The sequence below is a fragment of the Pleurodeles waltl genome, chromosome 9 (genome assembly GCF_031143425.1).
Source record: "Pleurodeles waltl isolate 20211129_DDA chromosome 9, aPleWal1.hap1.20221129, whole genome shotgun sequence".
Lineage (NCBI taxonomy): Eukaryota > Metazoa > Chordata > Amphibia > Caudata > Salamandridae > Pleurodeles > Pleurodeles waltl.
The window spans coordinates 1,064,512,532-1,064,533,681 of NC_090448.1; positions in this window are offsets into that span (position 1 = coordinate 1,064,512,532).

Below are 21,150 nucleotides of genomic sequence, written 5' to 3' on the forward strand. Positions count from 1 at the left end.
TTGGCATCATCCTGGACAGCAAGCTCACCATTTTATCTCATTTATAAAGCACAATGGATACTCCAGAGTGCCCCCACGCTGAGATTTCACACTTCAAATGTAGCCTGAGCTGCACTGCTAAAAGAAAAAATGTTTTAAAATTGTCTAAATAACAGGTTTTTGGTTTTGTCCACAAAATTGTTTTGGTCGGTTCCTGCCTCAGATCCACAGGAAGAGAGTTCCACAGTTTTGCAGCAAGATAGTGAAAGGAACAACGTCCCATTCGTCCTCTAGTTGTCCTGGGAACTATAGCAAGAGCAGCACCAGAAATCCTCAGACAACAATTAGGATAGTAAGGTTTGATCAGAGAATGTAAGTAGCGAGGGCCCCTCAAGTTCAAAATTTGGTGGCAGAAACATAGGGGCATATTTATACTCCGTTTGCGCCGAATTTGCGTCGTTTTTTTCGACGCAAATTCGACGCAAAACTAACTCCATATTTATACTTTGGCGTTAGACGCGTCTAGCGCCAAACTTCATGGAGTTAGCGTCATTTTTTTGCGTGAACACCTTCCTTGCGTTAATGATATGCAAGGTAGGCGTTCCCGTCTTAAAAAATGACTGCGATGCATATGCGTCGTATTTATACTCCCGGGCAAAAATGACGCCCGGGAGTGGGCGGGACTAAAAAACCTGCATTAGCGCCGGATTTTAGCGCCTGGGTCAGGGCAGGCGTTAAGGGACCTGTGGGCTCAGAATGAGCCCAGAGGTGCCCTCCCAAGCCCCCAGGGACACCCCCTGCCACCCTTGCCCACCCCAGGAGGACACCCAAGGCTGGAGGGACCCATCCCAGGGAAGAAAAGGTAAGTTGTGGTAAGTATTTTTTTTAAAACAAAATTTGGCATAGGGGGGCCTGATTTGTGCCCCCCTACATGCCACTATGCCCAATGACCATGCCCAGGGGACAGAAGTCCCCTGGGCATGGCCATTGGGCAAGGGGGCATGACTCCTGTCTTTGCTAAGACAGGAGTCATGTTAATGGCGTCTGGGCGCACAAAAAATGGCGCAAATCGGGTTAAGACGATTTTTTTGCCTCAGCCTGACTTGCCCCATTTTTGGACGCCCAAATGCCATTTTTCCCTACGCCGGCGCTGCCTGGTGTACGTGGTTTTTTTTCACGCACACCAGGCAGTGCCGGTCGGCTAACGCCGGCTAACGCCATTCAATAAATACGGCGCCCGCATGGCGCTTCCGAATGGCGTTAGCCGGCGCTAATTTTTTTGGCGCAAAACTGCGTTAGCGCAGTTTTGCGTCAAAAAGTATAAATATGGGCCCTAGTGCTTTAAAAGAAATTCTTTCCCTCATCGGGAGTCAATGTAGTTGTCTAAGGGCAGTACGTGTAGAGGAAAATCTAGGGATGTTGGGCAGCGTTCTATCCACAGCATTCTGTACATGTTGAAGAGTTCTCATTCTACCATGGGTAACACCAGGTAGAGCACATTGCTGTAGTCCAGCCTTGACACCATTAGAGTTTGGACTACTGTCTGATCCGCCACACCAGGGAGTGACCCCAGGATCATACAGAGCATCTTTAGGATGCCAAAGCAGACCTATGCAAGGTTGACAATCTGATGATCAAAATCAAGAGCATTGCCAAACCATATTCTTACATTTTTGATCTTGGATCACGAACCACCAGATCAATGCAGTATCCTCAGCTTCCTGCATTCACACCCTCCACATGGTCCAAAAGATATTCAGATGGATCCCCTTTAACACAAAAAATACTATCACTCCCTTGTCACCAGCCGGCTGGACTGGACTTTGGAAACATAATGTACATTGGAATCACCACCCAACTCCTCAAGAGACTCCAGACCATACAGCACGCAGCAGTTAGACTCACCCTCAACTTTCCCAAATAGACCCAAATTACCCCCCATCCTAGGAACCCCCACTGGCTTCCCGACCAGAAGAGATCCAGTTCAAGTTGCTGACACACGCCTAAAGGCCCTCCACAGCAAGGGTCCAGCCTACATCACCCACGGACTGAATATCCACCAGCCTGCCTGTCACCTGCGCTCCACCACCCTCACACACACACACACCCTGCATTCGCCAAAGCTAAAGTGAAAGTTTTTCCTTCTTCTACCTCACTATCAAGTCCTGGAATTACTTACCTGTCCACAAACGAATGTCTCCCTCTCTCGTGGAATTCAGAAGTGGACTCAAGACATGGCTATTCAGCTCAGTCCCGGGAGGTCTCAGTGCCTGGATACACTCAGGGGTGAATAGCCATGTTCTAAAACTACCGCCTGATTTGATTTCGGCCAATGACATTCTAAAATCCCCACTGATGTAGTTAAAGCCCTGTTGACTGTGAGGCTGGGTCGTAATAAAATATTGATTATTGCTTCATGGGCTTTTTGTTTGTTTCCAGGTCTGCAGACAAAAGCTCATAAATATCACTGCCATCACAGAGCTGACAGATGATGATGATCTGCTATAGTCAAACTTCTCAGATGATCAGAAGGAGTAAGCGCTGTTGGAGATCTGGCTATATGTCCACCCAACTAATTTAGATGGTCTGACATATAGGCACTTTTCAATGCCCATCACTGCAAGATAAATTGTGGCAGTATGGGGCACTGAAAAGTGCTCAGTGCCCCCCCACTCCCTGTGGGAGAAAACTCCCATTGCAAAAGGGCATTTCTTTTGTTTTTGTTTTTTTAAAGGAAAATCAAGCTTTGGGATTTTCTTTTTTAAAACAAATACAATTGTGTTAGACCTGACAGCCTTAGGGTAGTCACCCCAAACTTTTTGCCTGCCTCCCTCCACTTTGTGGACACTGTTTTTGCTGGTTTTTAGACTCTGCGCACTTAACCACTGCTAACCAGTGCTAAAGTGCATATGCTCTCTCCCTTAAAACATGGTAACCTTGAATCATACCTGATTGGACTATTAATTTACTTATAGGTCCCTAGTAAGGTGCACTTTATGTGCATAGGGCTGGTAAATTAAATGCTACTAGTGGGCCAGCAGCACTGGTTGTGCCACCCACTTAAGTAGCCCCTTTTCATTGTCTCAGGCCTGCCATTGCAAGGCCTGTGTGTGCAGTTTCACTGCCACCTCGACTTGGCATTTAAAAGTACTTGCCAAGCCTAGAACTCCCCTTTTTCTATATATAAGTCACCCTTAATGTGTGCCCTAGGTAACCCCTAGAGCAGGGTGCTGTGTAGGTAAAAGGCAGGACATGTACCTGTGTAGGTATATGTCCTGGTAGTGTAAAACTCCTAAATTCGTTTTTACACTACTGTGAGGCCTGCTCCCTTCATAGGCTAACATTGGGGCTGCCCTCATACACTGTTGAAGTGGCAGCTGCTGATCTGAAAGGAGCAGGAAGGTCATATTTAGTATGGCCAGAATGGTAATACAAAATCCTGCTGACTGGTGAAGTCGGATTTAATATTACTATTCTAGAAATGCCACTTTTAGAAAGTGAGCATTTCTTTGCACTTAAATCCTTCTGTGCCTTACAATCCACGTCTGGCTGGGCTCGGTTGACAGCTCCTTGTGCATTCACTCAGACACACCCCAAACACAGGGTACTCAGCCTCACTTGCATACATCTGCATTTGAATGGGTCTTCCTGGGCTGGGAGGGTGGAGGGCCTGCTCTCACACAAAGGACTGCCACACCCCCTACTGGGACCCTGGCAGACAGGATTGAACTGAAAGGGGACCTGGTGCACTTCTTAGCCACTCTTTGAAGTCTCCCCCACTTCAAAGGCACATTTGGGTATAAAACAGGGCCTCTGCCCTACCTCATCAGACACTTGCTGGAGAAGAAACCTGAACCAGAAACTTCATTCTGCCAAGAAGAACTGCCTGGCTGCTCAAAGGACTCACCTGTCTGCTTTCTACAAAGGACTGCTGCCTTGCTGTTGGCCTGCTGCCTTGCTGAACTCTTGTCTGGCTGTGAAAGTGCTCTCCAAGGGCTTGGATAGAGCTTGCCTCCTGTTCCCTGAAGTCTCAGGACCAAAAAGACTTCTCTCTTTCACTTGGACGCTCCGTGCGGCAAAAATTTCGACGCACAGCTTGTTCCGCGGCGAGAAAAACGCCGCACACCGACGCTGATCGACGCAACGCTCTTGGGACGACCGAAAATCCGACGCACGGCTTCGCAAGGACAACGCCACCCGACCTCTAGAGGAGAAATCGACGTGACGCCTGCCGTGAGATCGTAATTTCGACGCGCAGCCCCGCAGAACGACGCGCAGCTGGAAAACAAGCAGGAAAATCCACGCACAGACTCGGGACATCTGGTAATCCCCGCAATCCACGAAAAGAGACTGTCCGCGCACCGGAAAACGACGCACGACTTCCCCGCGTGGAAAATAACGACGCAAGTCCGTGTGTGCTGGGGAGAAATCGACGTACACACCCTTTTTCCACGCACCTCTTCTTTTGTGGCCCTCTGAGGAGATTTTTTCACTCCAAACCAGGTACTTGTGCTTGAAAGAGACTTTGTTTATATTCTAAAGACTTAAGACACTGTATATCACTTTTCAGTGATATCCCTACAATTTCCCATTGCAAACTTTATTCTTTTTGACCTACAATTATCCAGATAAATATTATATATTTTTCTAAACACTGTGTGGTGTATTTTTGTGGTGCTATATGGTGGTATTGTATGATTTTTTGCACAAATACTTTACACATTGCCTTCTAAGTTAAGCCTGACTGCTCGTGCCAAGCTACCAGAGGGTGGGCACAGGATAATCTTGGATTGTGTGTGACTTACTGTTAGAAATGGGGTCTTTGGTTGACAGTCAGGTTACCCCCTGTTCAAGCAAGGACCCTCACTCTAGTTAGGATAAAAGAGAATCACCCTCAGCTAACCCCTGCTTACCCCCTTGGTAGCTTGGCAGAGCAGTAGGCTTAACCTCAGAGTGCTGGGCGTAAAGTATTTGTACCAACACACACAGTAACTTAATGAAAACACTACAAAATGACACAACACCAGTTTAGAAAAATAGGAAATATTTATCTAGACAAAACAAGACCAAAACGACAAAAATCCAACATACACAAGTCAAGTTATGATTTTTTTAAAGGTTTAAAATAAAAAGAGTCTTTAGGTAGTTGTAACAACACACTAGCGCTGCTAGCGTGAAAATGTACCTGGTTTGCGTCAAAAATAACCCCGCACGGGCGGTGTGCGTCGAAAATAACCCTGCACGGTTATATGCGTCGAAAACAACTCGGCACGGCGATGCGCGTCGAAAAAGCCAGCCACGCGACGGTCCGAAAGTCCCGCGGCGCAGGTTGCGATCTCTCAGCCTTCGTCAGCGATGCTGCGCGTCGTTTCTCCTGCTCCGGGCGTCGATTCTTCGGTCGCGTTTCCTGCGGCGTCGTTTCTCAGCTGCGGAGCCGGCGTCGCGTCGTTTTCTCAGCCGCGATCGGATTCGCGTCGATCTTTTCTCCGCACGGCGCTCGGTGCGTGTATTTTTGTCCTTAGGCTGCCAGCCTCTCCTTTCAGGGTCCCAGGAACTGGAAGGGCACCACAGAGCAGAGTAGGGGTGTTGGACTTTTGCTTTTGCAGGGTCATCCCCAGACTTTTTTGCCTCCTGCCTCCTATATTTTTCTGACATGTTGCTGTTGGCTTTTCAACTCTGAGCACTTTACCACTGCTAACCAGTGCTAAAGTGCATATGCTCTCCTGTTTAAATTGTATGTAAGTGGTTTATCCATGATTGGCATATTTGATTTACTAGTAAGTCCCTAGTAAGGTGCACTAGAGGTGCCAGGGCCTGTAAATCAAATGCTACTAGTGGGCCTGCAGCACTGGTTGTGCCACCCACATAAGTAGCTCTGTAATCATGTCTCAGACCTGCCACTGCAGTGTCTGTGTGTGTATTCTTACACTGTAAATTCGACTTGGCAAGTGTACCCACTTGCCCGGCCTAAACCTTCCCTTTCCTTACATGTAAGGCACCCCTAAGTTAGGCCCTAGGTAGCCCCAAGGGCAGGGTGCAGTGTATGGATAAGGTAGGACATATAGTAATGTGGTTTATATGTCCTGACAGTGAAATACTGCCAATTTCGTTTTCACTGTTGCAAGGTCTGTCTCTCTCTCATAGGATAATATGGGGGCTACCTTTAAATATGATTAAAGTGTAGATTCCCCTAGAGAGTAGATGGACATGTGGAGTTTGGGATCCCTGAACTCACAATTTAAAAATACATCTTTTAGTAAAGTTGATTTTAAGATTGTGCGTTTGGAAATGCCACTTTTAGAAAGTGAGCATTTTCTTGCTTAAACCATTCTGTGACTCTGCCTTGTTTGTGGATTCCCTGTCTGGGTCAGTTTGACAGTTGGGTTGTTTTTCACCTCACACCAGACAGTGACACAAAGGGAGCTGGGGTGTAATCTGCATTTCCTGATTAGCCATCTCTGCTAGGAGGGAGGGGTGGAGTGGTCACTCTCATCTGAAAGGACTGTGCCTGCCTCTGACAATGCTGTCTCCAACCCCCTGGTGTGTGTCTGATACCTTGCCTGGGCAAGGCAGGATTTCACAAGAAGGTGTGAGTCCCCTTTGAAGGAAGGTGACTTCAAAGACTAAAATGGGTATAAGAAGGGCACCCAAACTTACAAACTTTAGAAACACTTCTGGAATCAAGAGGAACCTCTGCCTGGAGAAGAGCTGATCACTGAGGAACAAGTGCTGCCCTGCCTGTGACTGTGCTTTGTGGAGCTTTCCTGCAGTGCTGCTTCTGCCTGAGTAAGAGGGCAAAGACTGGACTTTGTGTGCCTTCCATCTTGAAGAAGAAATCTCCAAGGGCTTGATGTAGAGCTTGCCTCCTGTTGTTGAAGTCTCAGGGATAGCAAAGACTTCTTCCTGCCAGCACCTGGAGTCTCTGGAGAGACCCCTACTCTGCTCTGTGGTGCCCTTCCAGTTCCTGGGACCCTGAAAGGAGAGGCTGGCAGCCTAAGGACAAAAATACACGCACCGAGCACCGTGCGGAGAAAAGATCGACGCGAATCCGATCGCGGCTGAGAAAACGACGCGACGCCGGTTCCGCAGCTGAGAAACGACGCCGCAGGAAACGCGACCGGAGAATCGACGCCCGGAGCAGGAGAAACGACGCGCAGCATCGCTGACGGAGGCTGAGAGATCGCACCCTGCGCCGCGGGACTTTCGGATCGTCGTGTGGCTGGCTTTTTCAACGCGCACCGCCGTGCCGAGTTGTTTTCGACGCACACAGCCGTGCAGGGTTACTTTCGACGCACACCGCCCGTGCGGGGTTATTTTTGACGCAAACCAGGTACATTTACACGCTAGCAGCGCTAGTGTGTTGTTACAACTACCTAAAGACTCTTTTTATTTTAAACCTTTAAAAAATCATAACTTGACTTGTGTATGTGGGATTTTTGTCGTTTTGGTCTTGTTTTGTCTAGATAAATATTTCCTATTTTTCTAAACTGGTGTTGTGTCATTTTGTAGTGTTTTCATTAAGTTACTGTGTGTGTTGGTACAAATACTTTACGCCCAGCACTCTGAGGTTAAGCCTACTGCTCTGCCAAGCTACCAAGGGGGTAAGCAGGGGTTAGCTGAGGGTGATTCTCTTTTATCCTAACTAGAGTGAGGGTCCTTGCTTGAACAGGGGGTAACCTGACTGTCAACCAAAGACCCCATTTCTAACAAGGGGTCTCTCCAGAGACTCCAGGTGCTGGCAGGAAGAAGTCTTTGCTATCCCTGAGACTTCAACAACAGGAGGCAAGCTCTACATCAAGCCCTTGGAGATTTCTTCTTCAAGATGGAAGGCACACAAAGTCCAGTCTTTGCCCTCTTACTCTGGCAGAAGCAGCACTGCAGGAAAGCTCCACAAAGCACAGTCACAGGCAGGGCAGCACTTGTTCCTCAGCGATCAGCTCTTCTCCAGGCAGAGGTTCCCCTTGATTCCAGAAGTGTTTCTAAAGTTTGTAAGTTTGGGTGCCCTTCTTATACCCATTTTAGTCTTTGAAGTCACCTTCCTTCAAAGGGGACTCACACCTTCTTGTGAAATCCTGCCTTGCCCAGGCAAGGCCTCAGACACACACCAGGGGGTTGGAGACAGCATTGTCAGAGGCAGGCACAGTCCTTTCAGATGAGAGTGACCACTCCACCCCTCCCTCCTAGCAGAGATGGCTAATCAGGAAATGCAGATCACACCCCAGCTCCCTTTGTGTCACTGTCTGGTGTGAGGTGAAAAACAACCCAACTGTCAAACTGACCCAGACAGGGAATCCACAAACAAGGCAGAGTCACAGAATGGTTTAAGCAAGAAAATGCTCACTTTCTAAAAGTGGCATTTCCAAACTCACAATCTCAAAATCAACTTTACTAAAAGATGTATTTTTAAATTGTGAGTTCAGGGATCCCAAACTCCACATGTCCATCTACTCTCTAGGGGAATCTACACTTTAATCATATTTAAAGGTAGCCCCCATATTATCCTATGAGAGAGAGACAGACCTTGCAACAGTGAAAACGAAATTGGCAGTATTTCACTGTCAGGACATATAAACCACATTACTATATGTCCTACCTTATCCATACACTGCACCCTGCCCTTGGGGCTACCTAGGGCCTACCTTAGGGGTGCCTTACATGTAAGGAAAGGGAAGGTTTAGGCCTGGCAAGTGGGTACACTTGCCAAGTCGAATTTACAGTGTAAAAATACACATACAGACACTGCAGGGGGAGGTCTGAGACATGATTACAGAGCTACTCATGTGGGTGGCACAACCAGTGCTGCAGGCCCACTAGTAGCATTTGATTTACAGGCCCTGGCACCTCTAGTGCACCTTACTAGGGACTTACTAGTAAATCAAACATGCCAATCATGGATAAACCACTTACATACAATTTAAACAGGAGAGCATATGCACTTTAGCACTGGTTAGCAGTGGTAAAGTGCTCAGAGTTGAAAAGCCAACAGCCACATGTCAGAAAAAAATAGGAGGCAGGAGGCAAAAAGTCTGGGGATGACCCTGCATAAGCAAAAGTCCAACACGACCCCCTACCAGCATAAAGCCAGGGGAGAACAATCAATACCTTGATGTACTTCCCTGATTGGGGCGATAGAACAGGGACCCAGGCCCACAACAGCAGGGGCATGTTCCAGTTCTACGCCTTCCTGACTCCAGTTGGATCCCTCTGTCCATACTCTCAGGGCCCACTAAGCTAACCCATGGGGAACCCTTCTCCACATCTACAGACACCATCTGTGCAACACCTAACTTTACTTTGCTCACAGATGTATTGCAATGGGCAGATAGTACCACCAGGGCCAACACAGTGGTGTTGCCCACTCCACCCCCGGGGTGTGACTCTCGTCCTCCCCCCCCCAGGGGCAACTCTGTCCACCAGGACAGCAAGCCACAGTGGCCCCAGACAACTGTCAGGGATGAGAGCCCGAGCTCAGGCCTCTCTAACCACTGTGACTGTGGAGAGTGGGGGGTGGTAGCCCCAGGTGCCTGGCACCCTTTGACCACTCTCTCTTCCACCAGGTCAGGGATGACAACCTGACCCTGGTCCTCCCCTCTGGGGCTCTGTACCCTCCCCGCAGAAGCGGCACCCCCAGAGTCAAAAACTGTCAGGGTGCTTGTAGAAGCAGTCCTGCACAATTCTTCCATCAGTGCAGGGATGTTAACCTGCAACTGATCCTCCAACCTGGGGTCTGTACCTTCAGGTTGGACCAGGGCCAGGGGTGAGGCTTCCCTCCCCCTGCCCTCTCTTCTGGGGTCCTGAACCACCCAACTAGGAGCGGCCCCCCCAGAAGACAACATGGTAGGGGCACTGTTAGCAGTAGCCCCTTCCTCCAGGTCAGGGGGGACACCCTTAACCTGGTCTCCCAATCCAGGGCCTGTACCCACAGACTGGATCACTGCCTGGCAAACCAGGACTTCTTGGGGGGCATACCTACCCCCTACCAGGTCAGAGTTTACCCTCTGAACCTGGTCATCCAACCCAGGGTCACCACCCTGCGGTTGAACCACTGCCTGGCACACCAGGACTTCCTTGGGAGCACACTTACCCCCCATCAGGTCAGAGTTTACCCCCTGAACCTGATCATTCAACCCAGAGTCACCACCCTGCGGTTGAACCATTGCCTGGCACACCAGGACTTCTAGGGGGGCACACTTACCCCCCTCAAGGGACACACTGTCCCGAAGGGCCACACAAGAGTCTGGCTGGCGCAGGTCTCCTGACCTCTGCCCATCTGACAGAGTCTGGATTCCCCCCAACCCAGAAATGGTCTCACCAAGGTCATTCATGGGGGGCTCTGCTCTCAGAGCTGACCCCTGACCCTCCATGTTCTCCACTGGGGTCCGCAACCCCTCTCAACCCTCTGTCTGGACTTCTGCACCCCCTCACTAGGAGTGGTACTGCCAGACACCAGAACTGGTGGAACGCTGGCTACAGCGGCCCCCCCAAGTTCTCCTGACACTGTGGGGTCTCCCTCAACAGATGGCCCTATGGTACAGGCTAGGCTCCCCTCCTGGTGTTCCCGCAGGGAACCCTCCAGGACCTGGGACTGGATCTCGGGCACCTTGGGCCTCAACCCATCCCCATTCCCTCTCCTCTGAGACTGGACATGGGGTCCCTCACCCATCCCACTATACTGGGACCTACCTGGGACACTACAATCCTTCCCTACCTCACCTGGTTGGGAACTACCTAGACCACTCCTCTCAGGAGCACCCCCAAATGCCTCTTCAGACTCTCTGGTACTCACCCAGAAGTCTGCCTCCATTGTAAGCTCCCTGGGGTCAGAGAACTCACACTCCACCTGGTGTTGGCATAGCTCTGGAAAATAAGGACTAGACATATGCTCTCCAGCAATTACATCACTCAGCCCCTCACATGAATTAACCAAAGTACCCTTCACCCAACCATCCAGTGACTCTGCCTTGAAAAAGCACCCCACATCACCCTCCTGAGACTGGTGAGACAGTACCTGACTGTCCCTGACACTCAACCCACACTCTTCTGGGATGTTTTCACACTCCATAACCAGGACTTCTACCTGGGGGGAACCCCTCTCCCTGTCACTCTCACCTAGAGTCAGTAGAGTGTCCCTCCCACCAGTAGGAATATGACTCCCCATGCCAGTTCCCCAATCCACCTCAGGGACCCTGTGCATCACTGGAGCTACCTCATACCCCTGAACCTCCTGGCGTGTGTTAACTCCCTCCTTCAAGTAGGGCACCACCTCTCTGGGCATGTGCACTTCTGCAGCATCACTGGATATACAATTGTTGCTGCCACCATTCCAGCTGGACTCAGCCCTCATGACTTGCAGCTCTTTCAATTTAAGCTCGTAAGCATAAATCATTTTTTTAATCTCTAAGTTCCTCCTCCTTTCTTCCAACTTTTCCCACCTGTCATACTCCCTTTGCATCCTCAACTTTTCTGCCTCCAACCGGCGAACCCTTTCTGCCTGTCTGTCCTGTAACTCTTTAGGAGTCAGACCCTTGGATGACACCCTGCTACCCCTCCTGGGGACCCTCCCCCCAGGCGTAACAGGTACCTCCACTACACCACTGTGTATCCTCTGCACTTCCCCACCCACATTCTCCTCCTCTGTGTGCCCTCCAGCCTTCTTGATTGTCACCCCGGCCCTCTGTGCCTGTTGCAGCTCCCCCTCCCTGGTGGAGCTCTCAGTGGGACAGTCAAGATCTTTAAGGAACTGTTTCAATTGAGCAACTGAGTACTCCTTCAGTTTCTCCATTTCAAACACAGCTCCAGCTGTTGCATCTCCAGATTGAGACATGATGGTCACAATGGCAAAGTTCCAAAGGCAGAAAATAAGTTCCCAATGAAATAAAAAGAATCAGTCAAGGGATCAGCAAAATCATGGAAGTAGAACAAAAAGGAGTCCTTAAGAGAAAAATCAAAAGATCACCAAACAAGTAGTATGTGGTCACGTAGTGGTCTGAGATCAAAACAGTAGTGTACACTCAATCACTGTATGTCAAGTACAAATACAAGTCCAATCCCGACCGCTGGTCACCAATGTTAGAAATGGGGTCTTTGGTTGACAGTCAGGTTACCCCCTGTTCAAGCAAGGACCCTCACTCTAGTTAGGATAAAAGAGAATCACCCTCAGCTAACCCCTGCTTACCCCCTTGGTAGCTTGGCAGAGCAGTAGGCTTAACCTCAGAGTGCTGGGCGTAAAGTATTTGTACCAACACACACAGTAACTTAATGAAAACACTACAAAATGACACAACACCAGTTTAGAAAAATAGGAAATATTTATCTAGACAAAACAAGACCAAAACGACAAAAATCCAACATACACAAGTCAAGTTATGATTTTTTTAAAGGTTTAAAATAAAAAGAGTCTTTAGGTAGTTGTAACAACACACTAGCGCTGCTAGCGTGAAAATGTACCTGGTTTGCGTCAAAAATAACCCCGCACGGGCGGTGTGCGTCGAAAATAACCCTGCACGGTTATATGCGTCGAAAACAACTCGGCACGGCGATGCGCGTCGAAAAAGCCAGCCACGCGACGGTCCGAAAGTCCCGCGGCGCAGGTTGCGATCTCTCAGCCTTCGTCAGCGATGCTGCGCGTCGTTTCTCCTGCTCCGGGCGTCGATTCTTCGGTCGCGTTTCCTGCGGCGTCGTTTCTCAGCTGCGGAGCCGGCGTCGCGTCGTTTTCTCAGCCGCGATCGGATTCGCGTCGATCTTTTCTCCGCACGGCGCTCGGTGCGTGTATTTTTGTCCTTAGGCTGCCAGCCTCTCCTTTCAGGGTCCCAGGAACTGGAAGGGCACCACAGAGCAGAGTAGGGGTCTCTCCAGAGACTCCAGGTGCTGGCAGGAAGAAGTCTTTGCTATCCCTGAGACTTCAACAACAGGAGGCAAGCTCTACATCAAGCCCTTGGAGATTTCTTCTTCAAGATGGAAGGCACACAAAGTCCAGTCTTTGCCCTCTTACTCTGGCAGAAGCAGCACTGCAGGAAAGCTCCACAAAGCACAGTCACAGGCAGGGCAGCACTTGTTCCTCAGCGATCAGCTCTTCTCCAGGCAGAGGTTCCCCTTGATTCCAGAAGTGTTTCTAAAGTTTGTAAGTTTGGGTGCCCTTCTTATACCCATTTTAGTCTTTGAAGTCACCTTCCTTCAAAGGGGACTCACACCTTCTTGTGAAATCCTGCCTTGCCCAGGCAAGGCCTCAGACACACACCAGGGGGTTGGAGACAGCATTGTCAGAGGCAGGCACAGTCCTTTCAGATGAGAGTGACCACTCCACCCCTCCCTCCTAGCAGAGATGGCTAATCAGGAAATGCAGATTACATCCCAGCTCCCTTTGTGTCACTGTCTGGTGTGAGGTGAAAAACAACCCAACTGTCAAACTGACCCAGACAGGGAATCCACAAACAAGGCAGAGTCACAGAATGGTTTAAGCAAGAAAATGCTCACTTTCTAAAAGTGGCATTTCCAAACTCACAATCTCAAAATCAACTTTACTAAAAGATGTATTTTTAAATTGTGAGTTCAGGGATCCCAAACTCCACATGTCCATCTACTCTCTAGGGGAATCTACACTTTAATCATATTTAAAGGTAGCCCCCATATTATCCTATAAGAGAGAGACAGACCTTGCAACAGTGAAAACGAAATTGGCAGTATTTCACTGTCAGGACATATAAACCACATTACTATATGTCCTACCTTATCCATACACTGCACCCTGCCCTTGGGGCTACCTAGGGCCTACCTTAGGGGTGCCTTACATGTAAGGAAAGGGAAGGTTTAGGCCTGGCAAGTGGGTACACTTGCCAAGTCGAATTTACAGTGTAAAAATACACATACAGACACTGCAGGGGCAGGTCTGAGACATGATTACAGAGCTACTCATGTGGGTGGCACAACCAGTGCTGCAGGCCCACTAGTAGCATTTGATTTACAGGCCCTGGCACCTCTAGTGCACCTTACTAGGGACTTACTAGTAAATCAAACATGCCAATCATGGATAAACCACTTACATACAATTTAAACAGGAGAGCATATGCACTTTAGCACTGGTTAGCAGTGGTAAAGTGCTCAGAGTTGAAAAGCCAACAGCCACATGTCAGAAATAAATAGGAGGCAGGAGGCAAAAAAGTCTGGGGATGACCCTGCATAAGCAAAAGTCCAACACTTACCCTGACTAGAGTGAGGGCTTTTGCTTGGAAAGGGGGTAACCTGACTGCCAACCAAGAACCCCATTTCTAACAAATTGGTACTGTCAGGTTGACAGAGCCACATGGCAACATTACAATCTATTAACAGGAACCTGTGTGATGACAGTTGCTGCCAATGCTAGATGTGCCCCCTGGGCCAGTGAGCATTCTTAAATTTGTCTGTCAGCATCTCTGAGTAACTTACTCCATTACCTCATCAGAGGATGGGCCTACCTCCAAAATAATAACTCTGGCTCAAAGTCAGAAAACTGTTATGTATGGGCAAAAGTTTCAGTGATTTTAACCTGTGGTCAACTGTTGGTAGGTATGGCACAGAGCAAGTTCGCAAAAATGTGTAAAGCATTTGAAAGTAACAAAAGTGTTCAAAGTCAAAAACACAATCCAATCACAACTTAGAAAAATATAGTGAAATGTGATGAACTAAATGACATGAAAATGACAAATATCCAGTAAAGGGAACCAGAGCTATCAATTTTTAAAGATTCAGAAGAAAAAGCACCAAGAAAAAGGAAAGCGCTGATCAAAAATCACTGTTCACAGATGACTGCGACATAAGGGCAATTTTAGGCCAACTGCTAGGAAGCGCGGTTTGGACACAATAAGCAGGTTTGTCCCTGTCAAAGATTTTACCTTTGGACTTATTCTCTGAAATGGAAATGGAAATCCATTAGTGGGCAGGGCTGCAGGCTGTATCGGGCGATGAGTTTAACAAGGCTGGATACCCAGGGATGACTGAAATGAACCTGCTGCTTCAAAGAAATTCCAAGCGGGAGTGTTGGAGCATAGTTTTATAATCAAAATTAACATGAAATGTTTGCGAATTAATGCATAATGATGCCGCATAGAAAATGTATTACTGTGCTTTTACTAAACGTGTGTTTAAAATGTGCCCACGGGGAGTGGCCACCATTGTATTCGATGATCAATGAAATTGACTAATAATGAAGTATTAATGTACTATTGTATGATTTTGTGTTAGTATTAAGAGTTATATGTTAAGGTTTTGCTAATTAATCACTAGTCCTTAGTTAGCATGAGTCGGGGCCTAGCTGTCTGGTTTCATATTAAATGTGTTTTTCTAACGTGCAATGTGCTGACTTGCTGAAGGACATGTGGCTGTACTTTTCCAGGAGTTAGAGATGTGTGTGTAACAGTAGTAAATCTTCTCATGAGAACCCAACTTGCTCAAGGAGACATTCTTGTGGAGCGCAACAGTGTAATTTGTAACAGGTACAAAGTCATTTAGACTAGGGAGGACAATGGGACTACTGACTTGAGTAACAAATGTCACTTATTCCTAACCTGACATTCTACCCGTTGGAGGCGTCAAACCAACGAACCAATGAGCTACATGAGAACTGTTATGGGGTGACAATCTTAATGAGGAGACAAGTAAACTATTGGATGGAGATAGTGATGCACCATATATTGACCAGTTGGAAATTAGAGACTTGTTCGACAATTTTAATATAACCGCATGACCCGAGGAGAAATCAGCCACTTTCTGCCAATAAGCCATTCTTCACCATTCCTTGCCATTCCACCGAGCCATTATTAGCCATTATTAGCCATTATTCTTCGAGACTTTGCCATTTATTCTTCTGATACTTTAACCATCCTCAGCTCATTCCTTACCTGATACTTACTTTTCCTCCTTATGAGAGAAGGGACCTTTTATTGCCCGTCTTACTGAACTTTGCTGTGTTTCCTGGCTGATGGCGAATCAACTGTTGTCCTGAGGACGAAGACTGACTCTGTATGCTGACCCATTATGGAGGGTAACTATATGATGATGAAATTGTAATCGTCTGTTTGCCTTTTCTTTCTAGGTACCAACTGCTTCTTTTGATAGAGACCATAGATAGATGTTTTCTAAATTTATGTTGCTAAATTGTTTTGCATGAAGCCCAACATGCTAATGCTAATTCGAGGTTAGTTAAGGAGTTTACTAAATGGACGCAAATAGACAAATGACTGAATCTATGCTTTGTTGAATAATGCGCAAATGATACTATGCCAAGATTAACTTGTGTTAAAGTTGTGCTATGTTCTAATGTTCATGATCTTTGCTTTGCTGAAATCTTATTCGAGTTGCCATATTATGACAGTGTTGATGTGTTTTCTGGTTTTGAGACTAATAAACTTGCTAGTAGAATTGTAATCAATAGGGAATAAATATCATAAATCTTACAAAATTCTGTGTGGTTATTCATGACTGAAAGGTCATGGTGTGTTTCAATTTAATTGATGTTATTGAATAATTTGATTGATTCGCTATTGTGAATATTAATGAGGTTATTGATCTATTGATTGACATGCAGATTAGATATCTCGTCTTAAGGTGTCTTCAATCAGGGTCAAAAGATTCATCGGCCTAAAACGAGTCCCAGAGTGAATAAATTATCTAGATTGGGACGCGTTATCAGGAGAAACATTTTTCTTCAGCCCATCAAAGTGTCACCTTGGCTGAATTAACTCTGCTGGTTTCCTAGGTCCTCAGGCAGAGGGTAGTTGGACTTTTTCCAAGTCCTACAGCTTCTGACAGGTTGTAGAAGAAGTTGAGTTAGACCCAGCCTAGGGTCCCAAGCCCTCAAGGACAGCACTTAGATTTCAGGACACACTCCAAAGAGGCCATCGGCAGGGCAAAGTCCAGGTCCAGTTTCAGCTGGCCAAGTGGGCTCTTCAGGACAAAAGCCTCCTGCAGCTGGTTGTGCCCCTGTAGCCACACAGCCAACTCATGCTTGTAGTCCATTTCTTTGTCCTGGGAACAAGTAGGCAATTCCTCCAAGGAAGGTGTCTTGGTGTGACACCTTTATGGTAGGCAATAGCTTACAGGTTGGGGTGACTCCTGGGTCCTTTGTAACCAACGGTTTAAAGGTTCCAAGGAGCAACTCTGTTCACTTTTATAGCAGTTTGTGTACACCGTACTGTAAACAATCACATGGTGCACCTTATGCCTTAAATCCAAGAAGCGGAAACTCCTTCTTCCTTGTACTGAGCATGTGCCCCAGAGATGCACCCAAGAAAATGATACCCCCTACCTTTCATGGTCAATCAAAACTGGTTCTGCGAGAAGCGCCCACTTCACTTACTGTGTTCGTAGCCAGGCTGACTGTGGGAACAAAGAGTTGCCTTTGTGAAAGAGCAGGCCCCATACAAGTTCATAAACATCCTGAGTCTACACTAACTGGTCTTCCTGCAAGGGGAAGAAAATAATCTCTTCGCACACAGACCTTTATCTCTGCTTTGGGAGTAGATTTCACAACTCATTTAGGTTAGGCACCTGCTGAGCAGTTGCTGGGGAGCTAATGCAAACTCGCCTTCAGGAGCTTCTGGTAGGGAAAAGGAGGATGAAAGGATCTTTTCTAGGATGGGTCAAGTCTTTCTTGCTTCTCTGCCATTAGAGGTATTGTTCAAATTGTTCTGTGGAGGCAATTTTATTTCTACTACCCCTACTTGCACCTATTGGAATTCTTCAAGCCAGACATGCCCTTTCATTCAAACACATTGTGCCAACATGTATCTTCTGTGCCAAGCAAAGATATGGCCTATAATGGACAAATTGTGTTTTCAGTGAGGTGTGTTCGGGTGGAATCAGCTGTTCAGAACTCAAAGTAAATGTGGATAGATACCATGAAGGAGGGTTCTTCGCACTGCTCAGCAGTTGCAAGAGTATAATCTATAGTGTCCTTACTTGTAAAAAAAAAAATGCTTTGTTTAGTGAATATAGGTGTGTCAGAAGCCCCAGGTACAACAGATGATTAGGGTCCTACAGTGGCATATTTAATGATTCTGTCTTGTGTAAGCCCCTCATATGTCTAACCCAAAATTCATTGAACCACTACTATTTACGGAGGCAGTCAGGGGTAAAAAGAAGCACATCCATGCTGCACCTATGGTTAGACTGGATTTATAATGTTCTGATTAAACAGATCTATATACTGTTTGAAGGACAGCACCTCTGAAACAGATGCAGATGTTACATAGCCATCTTCATATCAAGACTGGATACCACTGATAGAAGACTGATGTCTGAGGAAAAGCAACTAGACTTCACATATCACATGCAAAATTGATTATAAGAAATGTGAATTCTACACAAAAAGGCCATCAAAATTAAAGGTAGAAACTGCCATGAAATATCTGGTTTTATGGCATTCCACATGGCACTGAAGAGGATGATATGATTACCTTATTTTTTTTGTTTATTAGTGATCTGACACAACAAACCCTTGAGCCAGCCCTAGAGTTTCAGAGGGCTCGCTATGTACAGTCACACAACACTAATAAAATCACAATGCAGCAAGACAAGTAATTTTGTGTTTCTTTCATCAACAACAGGCCTGGCAGGTGATCTCATCTGCTGGATGGATGAATGAACTGAGTGTAAAGCATTCACATATCACAAAACAGTAATTAAATAAAACACAGGAAACAGTTTAAAAATCCAAAACCAATTTATGACAATAGATTATAAAAATGTTATCTTTAAAATGACACAAAAACAAATAAAATCGGATACGGGGAACCGGAGATAGGAATTTTTAAAGAATTATTATTTTCTAGCGCCTAGAAACAAAAAGCGCCAATCGGGTCATCTGGTCGCACCTCGACCGGGGCAAAGTCAAAGTTTAAGGCTGACCGTGATGGAGCCCTGCTCGGCTACAGCCCGCGGGAGGCCTCTGCCAAAAGTTTACCTTCGCACTTATTCGTTTTTCTGAAGATCTTCTTCAGCGGGACCAACCTGCCAGTCCAATCCGACCTCCTGGAACTCCTCTCCGGATACGCGTCGAGGGAGCCCTCGGTGGAGATTTTTACCTTCGGACTTAGTCGTTTTTTCGAGGTGAAAATCCTTCGACCGTGGCAAATCTGGATCTTGATCCGACATCCTTGGAGCCCTCCTCGGATATGCTGGCTGGGAGGTCCCGGTCAACTTTCTAGGAGGCAACATTCCTCAAAACCCCATCATGGCTGAAAGTGATTTTTGGAGGTTACATCTGGCTGAGCCCACCCACTGGTGTGGCTAAAAATCTTAAACACACCCCTCTCCTGCCCTCTCCTAATATAATCAAGGGGGCACCTAGTTGTCTGGGCCTGCAGGATGTGGGTTGTTGCTGGGTTGCTCCAAATGTCCTTCTCTGCCTTTGAAGACCAGTTTGGCAGCCCTCCCCCTTCCTGCCTCACCATCTGTTGAGGGGAGATCCGCTCCCACAGGCACATCTCTTTGTGTGAAGCCAGGCCACTTCACACCTCATCAAGGCAGCCTGGCCACGCTGCAGAGGCTGGCCAATCAGAGCACAGCAGCAAAAACAATGCAGGGCTGAAGTTGGCAACTTTTCAGGTAAAATTTAAACTCTTTACCTGAACAAGTTATATTAAATTCAACAACTGGAAGTTGTGGAATTTATTATGACAATTCATTTGACACCAAACCCTTTGTATCTGTCACTTAAGGGGACTTTTAAAATTAAAATAAAGTCCCCCCATTCTAGCCTATGAAGGCCATTCACTACAATGAGGGAAAAACGAATGTGCCTGTTTTTACCTCACCAGGGCTTATAAAACTATTTTTATAAGGTCCCTGCTTATAGTTACATGGCACCCAGCCATAGGGGCACATAGGGCACACCTTAGGGGTGGTGTATATGTAACAATAAGGTAGTTTAAGTCTTTGGAACTACTTTTAATTCCAAAGTCGAATTTTCATATAACTTTAATTTAAAAACAGCCAGCAAGGTAGGTCTGCCTTTAAAATGACACTGGGCACCTCAGCAGTGCACCTATGGGTGCACTACCTATGCTGTGGTCCCTAAACCTACATGCCCTACCATATACTAGGGACTTATATGTAGGTTGACTTAGCCAATTATAATTAGCCTATTTTGCATACTGATTTTACACAGAGCACAGGCCCTGGGACTGGTTAGCAGTACCCAGGGCACCATCAGAGTCAGGAAAGCACCAGCCAAAAGTGGAAAATGGGGGCAAAAAGTTAGGGGGCCTCTGCAATCAGCCCTGTTTTCTCACAGGATATTTCTCACAGGAAACTGTATTGCAATGGATGAAGGTACTAGAGACAAGGTGACAGATGAATAAATTAGACATTAGATTTGTCCTGCTAAAAGTCACCACCATCCTGCTCAATATTCATGGGAAACATAGGGAATCTCAGGAACCTGTAGAACTGGAAAGTACCTAGAACATCTTGATTTCTCTGCAATGCCAGTGCGCAACCCAGCACTAGCAATGAGGCTCCACTCTTGACTTCAATGTCCCTACCCTCTTTCAATAAATGCAAAAATGTCACTAACAGGAACACCTTGAGATTGCTACAGACGATAGGCAGATAAGGACTGGCATAAAAACGGGACGCCTGACAGAAGCAAAAACAATTCTAGGTTGCTGCTTAAAGTTTATCTGTAAACTGATGCAGTAAAAAAATGGCTAAGGGTGATCCCAGCAGGAATAGATAATGACAAAACTCTGCATTACCCATACTTCCCTTATGATTGCAGAGACCTCTAGTGGTAGGGCAGTGACCTCATGAGATGACAAAGGACCAGGACTGGATCCTTTGGCACTAGCTGGAACTGGATGATAACCCACTGGATGCACCACCTTCGTACCCTTGGCTTTCTAGAAGGCTGCAATTTTTCTTTAAAGATGATGGCAGCTCACCAGGCAATGGAGCATGACTAGCTGCCCCGTTTGCTTAAAGTTTAAAGATTAGAGTTTAGAATTGGAAGAGTCTTTCTCCCTATATCTTCCAGCATTTCCAGTTTTCTCTTTTCCACTTCCTTTCTCCTCACTCCATGCAATCTCTACTTTTCTTCTTCAACTGACTGTCCTCTCCATTTCCCTCATGGGTTCTCTTTGGTGAACTGTCTTCTTCCTATTCTCAATACTTGCTTCCCCTATTCATGCTCTCTTTGAA